Raw genomic sequence first — 11,484 nt, forward strand, 5'->3', positions numbered from 1 at the left:
CTTTGAAAGGGTAATGTAGCTGGGGCTGTTTAAGACAATTTGTGTGTAACTGGAGATGGCTGTAATAGTGTTTAGATTGATCTGGAATTTGGCTAAGGATATTGAATGTACCAGTGGCTCTCAATTGTAGCCTTGTATTGAAATGAACACACCCGTAATGGCACTGATCACCATGAAGAGCAATGACTGAATAGCCTTGCGTTTGGCGTACATTTGTTACTTCCTGTTTAGTAAACGTGTGCAGTCTGGATCCTGGAAACAGGACACGCTATAGTGCGGTTAGACCCAATAGCATCATAAACAAAATTGGGCTTTGGTGTGCTGCTATAATCTATCAGTGATGTCATAGTCTAGCGGTGTTGTCATAGTCTAGCAGTGATGTCATAGTCTAGCAGCGATGTCATAGTCTAGCAGTACTTCTGCTCGATTCTGACAGGGGTAGAATTATGGTGCAGTTGCTCATGCATCGTGCTGTGAACCCAGCAAACGTGTTCAATTCCCTGGCCACCGCTGACATCGGCGATATCGCGTGTAACCTCATCCCATCTGCGTGGAGACATCTGCCATGGGGAATGGAGGAGCTCGACTGGTCATCGTGGCCTGCAGGGGGCTCTGGCATTGAAGAGGAGGGTGGGCGTTGCAGGAATCAGACTGGAGAGGCGTTGAGTAGTTTATCCTGATTACAATGATCATACCTGCAACATTTTGCGTGACTTAACCCCTTTTCCGTTCCGAGACGTTCACCGCTGAATCTCGGAACGCACAAGTAGTTCAGCGTTAATTTGATTTAGCGAGACATAGCGCCACCGTTTGTAAAGACATTGTACTCACCGTAGAAAACTGTAGCGACACAACCACACTCCACGACAGCTGGCGCCAAACTGTGCCACGCCCTCCCGCATGGTCTTTTACCCCCGTTTCCCAATGGCGGAGCCGGGATTTTCAGGTAGTGGGGGGCAACCCCTCCAGCAATGACAAATGATAGAGGAGTTGTTAGTAAGTAAGGACCTGTCCCTTGCATTTTATTCGACGCGTGTGCGGCGATGGCGCAGCCATCGATCGAGGGTCGAATTCGAACCGCGTTGTGTGATCGGCATCGCGCTCGCTGAAGCTGTTGATGCCTTCAGGGAAGTCGTGTCCTGTATACACGCAACTGCGCACAATTCTTAGTCACTTATAACTGCTTTGCCATTACTTATTCCCAATTATGGACTCAGACTATTGTCCTATCATCTCTTAGAATTCCCTGGCACGTAATAATATGCCACACAGTGGCAGTGGGGGTTGCAAAATGCCGATTTATTACTAATAACCTAAACATCACGTTGATATTGGCAACATTTGACTCACGACGATCAGGGGCTTCCATGCACTCATTTTGCTTCCATGGAACCAAAATTGCTACAATTTCCTGCGAACACAGTCCAGCTTTTGCACATTTATCAAAGCTGGTTTAATGCCCACGCCGTTATACAACCTACATGTGGATATAGATGATTTATCAACAATTCTGGGTGCTCATGAGCGATATTGCCCGAGGACTTGCATTTGAGAACCACTAATCTATAGCACTACCCCAGGCAGTAATGGATTTAGGTGGACTACGTTGGCTTTCAATCACTCCTTTTTGGATCCGGCTTAGGGCCTGGTTATCGACCGTGACTGGTCAACGTTCGACCCCCCGATGGCATGGTTTTAGAGGCCCTTTTCACACCAGCCATACTGACTGTAGCAAGCCGATGATCAGCAAATCTCCTCTAAGTTGATTTTGCAGACATCGAGTAGCGTAAGTCGTGAGTGCGCGTTCGTTTGTTCTAGATGTGATACGGGGTCCGAGTGCCAATGGTTATGGCTTAAAGAGGCAAAAAATACTTTACCTCACATTTTTTTATTCTCTAGAAACACGTACAGGGACAATTTCAGATTGTTTTTTTTCCCAAATACCAGTCCTCGCAACCCACCACTTATATTATTATTATAAATGATCTCCATTCAAACACAGATAAGGGCATTAGGTACTGCTCGCCCTCACTGATTTGTAAACATGCACCACCTCCGATTGGCACGATTGGATACGTACGGTGCTAACGAGGTTCAACATACGTACATGCACACACAGTGCAGAAGGTGCTGCTTGATATCGAATGAATCGGCAATGAAGTGCGATTGCAGCGGCTTCATCGGTGCATTTTACCACCAAACAGCAACGTTTGGATGTTAAACATAGTCAGGGTACCTCATCGTCATGACAATCTAGCACTGATGAATTATCGTACGTTGCCTCACCATTCCAGTGAACGTCCCACCTACGTTAGTTACTTTTAGACTGGCAGTTGTAAGGAGAAGATTGTTCCCGTCTCAACCGTTGTCCACCTCCCACGGGATCTTTAGAATTTGTGTGAAGTGACAGAATGCTCTTGGGGGGCCAAGTGTGACGGTCTTAAGGTTTCGAACCAACAATTTTGATATCCCACGACTAAGCCTTTGGGTAATCATCCAAGGTTACACAAAGTAGACCTCATACGCAGCAAATTTGAAAGTCTCAGACCAATCCCCCAACAGTGGCACAAAACGTGGCCTAAATTGGCATTTACACTTCATTCGGTTTTAGCTATGTTCTGAGGGTATAAAGACAGGAAAAAACCCGACATCCCCGAACATAGTTGAAACACACAATCTTCCGCGCAGTCGGCGATCGCGTACCAGGGGTGACAAAGATAAGCCTATTGAATCGAGGCCCGGGCGAAGCCCAGCGGTATCTGATGCCGGAGTTGTTCCCTGCCGAGCCGTGTGCGCCTCTGAAGTCGGCCCGGCTGTTTCCGGTGATGGAAGGAGCCTCGCTCTCTAACGGATGTCAGGAGCACAATTGGAGGGGCGGGAGGGGGGGGGTTGCGGAGTAAAAAATATAAAAAGCTCCGTACAGTTCATGCATTCCCTGTTCAGGGGGGCACACTCTCGCGCGGGCCCACAAACTGTTACTGTGCCGGTGCTTTCATGAAAACCTCTTTATTTTTAAATCCTTTATTTTAAGTTCACTTGCTTGCTTGCTTGCGCGCTTACGACCGTACAAATCTTTCGGTCGTTTTTTAACCCACTTCCCGTGATCCAATCGAGCTGACATTTTGCACACAGACTCGTTGTGCGTGACAATTTATTTTCGTGAAAATTTTTTTCCTAAATTTTACACTGTTTATTACCAATTGCTTAATGGTCGCAGGCAATCATCTGACCCATAGGTGGCAGCCATCTCAAGCCAGAGGACGAGAGGACTCTAGCCGCCACGCATATAAAGGATTTATAGTGAAAAACTTTGTTTTTACGGGTTAATTTTTTTACAGGTTAACCGAAGATATATCATTTTTTTGGTTCAAAAGAGTGCATCATATGCATTGCTGCAGACGGAGCATGGTCAGTGTCATGTGTTGCGGTCGAAATCATTCTCGGTTCACTTCTAGCTTTCTGAGGTGAGAACCACTTTCACCCCATTCATTTGACCGCTCCAGAATGCACCCGATCTCATCAAGATCTTGGAAGCTAAGCAGGCTTGAAACCTGGTCAGCAGGTTGGATGGGTGATCAACATGCACCACGGGTTGTCATGGGCAACTGGTGGGTTACACTACACAGAGGGCAGTGCAGCCACATCCACTATTGTACTATTCTTTGTGTACTCCCACAGCCATGCTACCTGATACAGCTATCGTGCTGTGACGGTTCCACCTGAAGACGGAAGCTTGTGTTGCCTCCGAAACGTCGTAATTTTTAATTTGATTTTACTTTTATTAATTTTAATTTTTTACCTACGTGACTTTACCGAAAAAACCTAAGAATATGCTACCTGCCCTTAACTCTCACTGGCCAGCATGGTGAAATTGGGTCAAATAAACCCAACCGGCCAGCAAGACGTGGTAGCAGTGGAATGACAAAAAGGCTGTACGTGTACACGTGGTGAGGTTAACTCAGACTGAGAAGAATAATCAGAGGACAGCCTTATTCGACATGTTTGTCGGGTAGGGCAGGACTGGCAGTCGACCCCAATGTGTGTCCTTGTCAGCGCAAGGACCACCAACTCTGCCAACATTAAAAAATAAATATTAAATATTGGGGGCTCTAAACATGTTATTCAGTGATAAACGCTTTGCCGTTTCAATGGCAGGAATGCTTGTAAAATTGCGAGTCATTAAATGTGACTCATTGACTTTCCACGTGTTGAAATAAAGCAAGCAAAATAATAATACATTGTAAAAATTCAGAGAGAGAAATTAGAAAATAACGTACAAACTCTGACAACGCTTCCAATGTCTGCACATCATGCAAAAATATAACTTAACTTTTTTTTTAATCACTGTGTATTTCATTAGATGTTGGTCAATACTTGTAAACATTGCTATTCAGCGTCATACTCCAGTGTTATCCACAACTGCAGCACTGAAATAAATTCCTAAAAGCATGTTAAACCCTGTAATATACGGCAGCTTAAGTTTGGGAAAAGCCTCTATTCACTTAATTATATTTAGAATGTGCTTGAGACTTTGAGGTGATTTCAGGTATAAAATATACAAATAAGTTTGCACTTAAAAGCATGGTTTTGAAAGTGCCACAAAATATTTTAAAAGTTAATTTTGCGCATGAAAGAAATAAGCTTTAGAGATTTGTATTTTGGTGTTTATTTACTTCATAAAATCATCACCTTTTCGACAAAGTGTGTTTTTAGAATTGTAAACCTGGCTTTTTTTACTTGTTTTGGAGAAAACAATTGTGGTTTTGAACTATTTGGTATTTGATTGCGTTATCGCAGATTGGTTTATGGGATGGAGCAGTTTTAACCACAGAACACAAATTTCGGATTGGCAGTAGGATTAATAAGAACAAAAAATACATTGCGTGGCCAGTTTTAAGTTTGCGCACGTAAAGGCACATTCCCTCTCATTTTTGAGAAAGTCCATGCGTGCGTTGGCGAAAGACTAACTTGCATTTGCGAAAAAAATACAACTCGTCTTCAATGCGCGTAACGATTTTGAACGAATGTATTTTGTTTTGTATCCGTGAAATGTTGTGCAACACGATATTCGCTCGCACTTGCGTGCGTGTTTGTGTCCAAAGGCAACGGAACCTCCGTCTTGTTTTGTGCGCGTGGGTACAGATCTGCGTTAATGCAAAATGTTTTTTTTTCCCCCTACAGGATATCTCGGGTTACTCTGCCACTCTTTTGCAATGCAAACTATAAACAACTTTTGTTGTTATTTTACCAGGTAAGGCCCTACTGAGCTATGTAGCTATTTTTCAAAAGCAACCTGGCTATCACAAGTGATAGCTCAACGAAGCGGCTCATTATAATGTGGACATTTACATCGGCCAAATTACTCTAAACGCCTGTTTCTAAATGTGGACGGGAAAACCCGGAGGACTTGGAGAAAAATCCATGCGACCACGAGGCAGAACATGCAAACTCCAAATATACAGCAGCAGGCGTCAAGATCGGGATCGAACCCACGATCTCCTGTATACCAGGCGAAGAAGTTGATTTATTGCCACCGCTGCCTGCCTTCCACTCTTCATAAACACGCACGCACTCTTACAACCAACTCCGCGACATTGCCCTAAATTCATGAGCGGCAGCAGCCACGGTCAATGCACTGGTGGATGGAAGCCTGCCCCAAGCTGTTGCCACCTCTCATGGTCGGGCGATGTAGCGATCCATCTCGCTCTTGTAAATGGGGTTGATTTCATCGCTGCATCTCTGCACCGTCCCTCCGTTGGCTCCCACTCAAATGTCGGTCGTCATTACAGTCATCTTCCTCTAGGACGCCACACTTGAAAAAAAGCAAATTCAGCAATAACTACATTGGCACAATTAAATTATATACAAAGTAGGTTTTTTATATTTTTTGTTACTAACAGGCATTAGATAACGTGCCCACAGTCGACGGACGGTCAACTAATTTACGCAACATTTTCCACGTGCAACTTAAGTAATGGACATATTGCAATACAGCTAGTACTCTGTGTGGCAATTATTTATTAGAGTGTTATGGCTGGCTTGCAGTTGACATGCTGACATTGGGCCGGCGTTGGTGAAACGTTGGCCAAGTGCGTTCACCAAAAAAAAAATTTGGCTCGTTGTCGGCATGCGGTCGGTGCTGGCCCAGGGATCGCAGCTGACGTCACCATAACAGGTGTCAATTGAGAGCCCCCCTTACCAGATGTCGTTATGGTGCAAGTGCAGGAGGTAATGCACTCCCTTTAATTAATAATCAACCCCATTGCTTTATACGCCCGTCTCGGCGAAGCTTGAAAACATGTACCCGGTAAATTTAGCCTCGGCATCTGTGGTCCCCGTGGAATCGGTAATAGCTGGGAGAAATCAGAAGAAGAAAACAAGGCAACTTAGCCAATCCACCTGTGCATCATCCGTATGACATCGCCTCAATCGTTTAGTTGGCGGAGTCAAATTAACGACGTCCATTTCACCTACATGACGGCATTGCGGTTCAGGTAACATTACATTTAATAGGTGGGGCAGCAAGGACTCTACCTTCTCCCACCAAGAACAGCACGAATTCTCTCTCTCCCCGTGCCCTCTCGTGGCGAGCAGACCCCTTCCCAACAGCGTGCTTCTCCAGAACACGTTGCCATACACGCAGGAAGGGAATACTGCAGTTGCCGGGAGGGACATGCTCATGCATTCATGATGAAACGTGCGCACGCACTTGTTAAGGCAGTGCCGGATCCTGGATAGTGTTCATATGATGATGTTATTATACTTGGTTACCCAGAAAAGTCTCACTGAATCTCATGACCCTTTTTCAGGAGGGTCCTACCAAGTGTTTTGTAGTCAGGGATTGTGGGGGGGGGGGGCGGACAATCATTGCTCTGTAAATATTCCAATAGCGCAGTGGTTCTTAACCTTTACTGCAGCCTTGCACCCTTTTGAGTCGTAATCCTTAAAACATGTATAATGTTAATAAATGGTGTTTGATAAAACAAAGTAGTTGTACTTACGTGCCCGTGCTTAATTTGTGTTTTCGATAACACTGGTCAACAAAAAAAAAATTCTGGCCTGGACTTTTGCAGCTGTTTTAGACTCATTTCAGGGTGCTGATTCCAAATCTGATCTCAGATTTGCTCTATCATCTCATTTTATGCTATCGGCATACCTCATTTTCATTGATTTTACCCGAAATTAACTCTGTCACTTATGATTGCAAGTTGTTGCGAGTCAGTGACTGCTTTAGTGTTAAAATATGGTGCTGTATTTTTAGGATAGTGTTTATAATATTTTATGTAGATATCTACATTTATTTAATATTTTTCTTCTGCAGTCTTTATTGAAAATGCAATATTTGATATCTAAAAAACCTGATGTGATAGACAAAAACTGATGCCAAATTTGGAATCATCACCCCAAAATTACATTAAAACCGTTGGAATACCTTGTGCCAGAAAAAGTGTGTTGACCAGTGTTATTTACCTTCAAAAAAAAAATCTGTCCGCGTCTCGCACCCGCAGCAAAAGGGCATCTCGCACCCCCAGGGAATGCGTGCACCCCGGGTTAAGAAGAGCCACTGCAGTCGAGTAATGTGGGTCACTTTTTTTTTAAATCTCCAAACGCCACTAAGTACTTGTGTGTGTGAACCACAATTGCACAAGACGGGCGTTGGTTGTAGGCCACCGAGAGCTTTACGGTGTCGACGGGAAGGCAGTTCAGCCCAAATCCACGATTGTTACAGGAATTAAGCTCCCAGCATTTACGGCTCCTGCCTTCGCTAAGCCACATTGGCCGCCGTGGTCAACTTATGGCCCCACGAGCAGCGAGGATGTGGACAGACGACGGTTGTGTCTTTGTACTGTTGTTGTAACGTTCTTGCAAACCCCTACTGACGACATCTGTGAAAAAAAGCTTTATAGCGCATCGGATTCCTCCAGTTTAAATACACATTCTGATGAGGGCCTCATCCAGCAGTGGATTTATGAATGGGTTGTACATTTGCGCGTACAGACATGGCTTGCAAGGCAAGAACGACGACCTGTGCATGGACGTATACGACGGTATAAATGCAGGGTAAAATATGATGCAAATATCACCATTTAAACTATGTTTAATATCGTCTTTTGCATTTTCGATACGATTATTTACGTTGTGTATGAATCTTTATTTTCTGTATGAGTTGGTGATGTAAAGAAAAATGTATTGATAGTTATGTAATGCTGATATGCTTTAAGTGCGTAGGCCCAGGCTGCTGCTGTGTATGTGTACAATATATTGTTTGGTCTCGAGTTCAATCATAACAAATGACGAAGCCTGTATGTGAATTAAATATCTTTCACATCAGAATGTATGTATTGGTTTATAATTGGTTATTAAAAAATGAACTGCACTTACTGTTTTTTTGTCTGTCGTGGAAATGTAGTTTTCATCAAACACCTATTTATTAGCACTGTTCAAAAAAAATACACGGCATAATTTCCTGAACTAAATTGACCATCAATGCCTTAATTCTTTTAGCAAACGTGTTGAATTTCATTGTTTTGCTACCGTTAGAAAATCCACAGATGTCTTTTCTACGTGTTAAACCTTATTCCAGTTTTCAGAAAATATCTCCAGTTGCAGTGCATATGCTTAAAGCCAATCTCCTTGACTAAGTCCCTTTACAATTTATGTGTTTCCCCCCCACGCAATCTGAACAAACCATTTCGCTATTTGAAATTGGTTTTAACCATTCCAAAAACGTTTGCTGTGACGATGTCTGTTTCAGGAGTTGTAGGTTGTGTGTCGTATATGGTGGCGTTGGCGTGGCGTGTCTGCTGCTGCCACCGTTGTGAAATGTTACACGCACACCAAGCCCCACACATCGGGTGTGGAGAAACGTGGGGAGCGGTGGTGCAGCGGTTAGCGCGCTGCGCTACGAACCCCCGGCCACCCGAGATCGATCCCCGCACACGGTCAACACCGGTGACGATTATATGAATTGGTTCTGGGCCTCCCCTAGGTCGACTCGACCTTAAATGAGTACCTGATGCGGTGTGTAAGACATCGCCACTAGGGAGACAAAGGTGGCCGGGCGTGGTGCTGGCCACACACCCCCTCGTGTTCTGTGCCCTCCTTCACAGGGGCTCGCTAATGGCACTTGCCCCAACAGGCTATACGGGGGATCTTTGTGTTTGCACGCACATGGGGGAGGGGGGGGGTGTGGAGGAAACGTCACAAAGTCGTCACAAAAACGTCACAAAGTCGTCATAAACACGTGACAAAAAACGTCACAAAGTCGTCACAAAAAACGTCAAGTCACAAAAACTTCACACAAAACGTCACAAGTCACAAAAACGTCACAAAGTCGTCATAAACATGTCACAAAGTCATCACAAAAAGCGTCACAAGTCACAAAAACGTCACAAAGTTGTCACAAAAACGTCACAAAGTCATGATAACGTCACAATCACGTCACAACCCTGACAGCCTCACCCTGGCGAGAAGAGATGCACGGCTGCCGCCCGGGTGCCACGAGTCACCAACATTTGACGCCAGTGACACAACTGGCCTCTATTCTCATCGCATCTCAACGGGATTTATACATCGCGCTTTAAATCAAGGCGCTTTACAAATAATTAACAACGCTACAGAGTGTGAATGGAATTGATGCGAGCGAGCAATGAGCAAAATCTGTGATGTGTGAATTCGATGAAAATGTAAATGATGATGAAAGGAATGAATGGGGTTAATGGGTAATAACACTGGTCAACACACTTTTTCTGGCATAAGGTATTCCAACGGTTTTAAGGTAATTTTGGGGTGCTGATTCCAAATCTGGCATCAGTTTGTGTCTATCACATCCGGTTTTTGATATATCAAATATTACATTTTCAATAACTGCAGAAGAAAAATATTAAATCAATGTGGATATCTACATAAAATGATATAAACACACTATCCTAAACATACAGCATCGTATTTCAACACTAAAGCAGTCACTGACTCGCAACAACTTGCAATCATAAGTGACAGAGTTAATTTCGGGTAAAATCAATGAAAATGTGGTATTCCGATATCATGAAAATTATGTGATAGAGCAAATCTGAGATCAGATTTGGAATCAGCACCCTGAAATTAGTCTAAAACAGCTGCAAAAGTCCAAGCCAGAAAAAAATGTTTTTTTGTTGTTGACCATAATGAGAATATGAAGAGAGAACAGGGACGGTGGTGATTATGAGGGGGATCTTGGGGTGAGCTAGGGAGCAATGAGTGAGTTTTGAGTGAGCGAAGCTGAAACGAGTGACCGCTTAATGTTAAGGGAGAAGTTTGTTTCGGTGAAGGGGATCGAGAAGAGAGAAAGAGCGAAAGCGTGGATTGATCACAACGAGGAGGAGGGATGAGAGAGAGAGACAGCGAAGAATGATAACGTAGAGGGCCAGAAGGCACGCAGAAAGATACAAGAGTGGCAATACATGGTGGGATAAAAAAATTAACCCGTAAAAACAAAGTTTTTCACTATAAATCCTTTATATGCGTGGCATCGGGGCGGCTAGAGTCCTCTCGTCCTCTGGCTTGAGATGGCTGCCACCTATGGGTCAGATGATTGTGTGCCAGCATTAACCAATTGGTAAATACATATATTTTTTAAATTCCCTAAACAGTGTAAAATTTTGGGTAAATTTTTTCACGAAAATTCATTGTCACGCACAACGAGTCTGTGTGCAAAATGTCAGCTCGATTGGATCACGGGAAGTGGGTTAAAAAACGACCGAAAGTTTTGCACGGTCCTAAGCAAGCAAGCGAACTTAATATAAAGGATTTAAAAAGGGATTTGTAGACCAGGGTGAGGAATTTCAACAGGCAACGGCAGTGCACATTGGGGGAGGTGGGGCACGGTTTGGCTACGTACGGTGCGAAAGAAGTTCAACATACGTAATCAGACATTTCCGTTTCGCCACGCCACTGTTGGGGTCGTGGTCACTGCGTGGACCCCGTGTGATGCATGAACATCGCCGCTACTAGGGAGGCAAAGGCGGCCAGGCGTGGTGCCGGCCTTCAAAGGTTCTCAAAAGTCTGTTAAGGCTATAGGGGGGGCCTTTGTCTTTGTGTGTGCGCAATGGGGGGGGGGGGGGGTCGGTAGTGCAACGATTGGCACGCTGTGCCACCAAGATGGCGACCAAAGTTTAATTCCCGCTCGCGACGACGATCTGAATGGGACCTACGCAGCTTTGGGGTTTGGTGCAAAGTGGGTTTGTGAGATAACGGACCGCAATTCTCGCCTGCCTCGACCCAGTGGAATCGGCGCCGTGCGTGCGGCATTCGTGGTGAAGGTGGCCGGAGGTGGTGGTGGTGCAATGGAGGAGTGACTCGAAATCTAACCGACTCGAAAGAACGACGGACGAATGTTTTTTTTTTTCCGCCGGCACTGGGCAAGCTCCAGTTCAGCAGCGCCACTTGTGTCCCTGGCAGAGACTGCAATAAGAGCCATCGTGTGATGTATTAGTGTGGCCATCT

The 11,484-nt window shown here is 44.6% G+C and overlaps 1 long non-coding RNA gene across 2 annotated transcripts in view; it reads left to right on the forward strand.

The window, feature by feature from the left end:
• Positions 1–8,340, forward strand: part of LOC133342058 (uncharacterized) — a 198,617-nt gene extending 190,277 nt beyond the window's left edge. For both annotated transcript variants that reach the window (XR_009755084.1, XR_009755085.1), the window contains one exon: positions 5,182–8,340. This is a non-coding gene — a long non-coding RNA (uncharacterized LOC133342058). The remainder of the gene's footprint in view (positions 1–5,181) is intronic.
• Positions 8,341–11,484: the final 3,144 nt, after the last annotated feature.

Source organism: Lethenteron reissneri, chromosome 13, assembly GCF_015708825.2.
Source record: "Lethenteron reissneri isolate LAM-NWPU_2019-01 chromosome 13, ASM1570882v1, whole genome shotgun sequence".
In the NCBI taxonomy this organism is placed as follows: Eukaryota; Metazoa; Chordata; class Hyperoartia; order Petromyzontiformes; family Petromyzontidae; genus Lethenteron; species Lethenteron reissneri.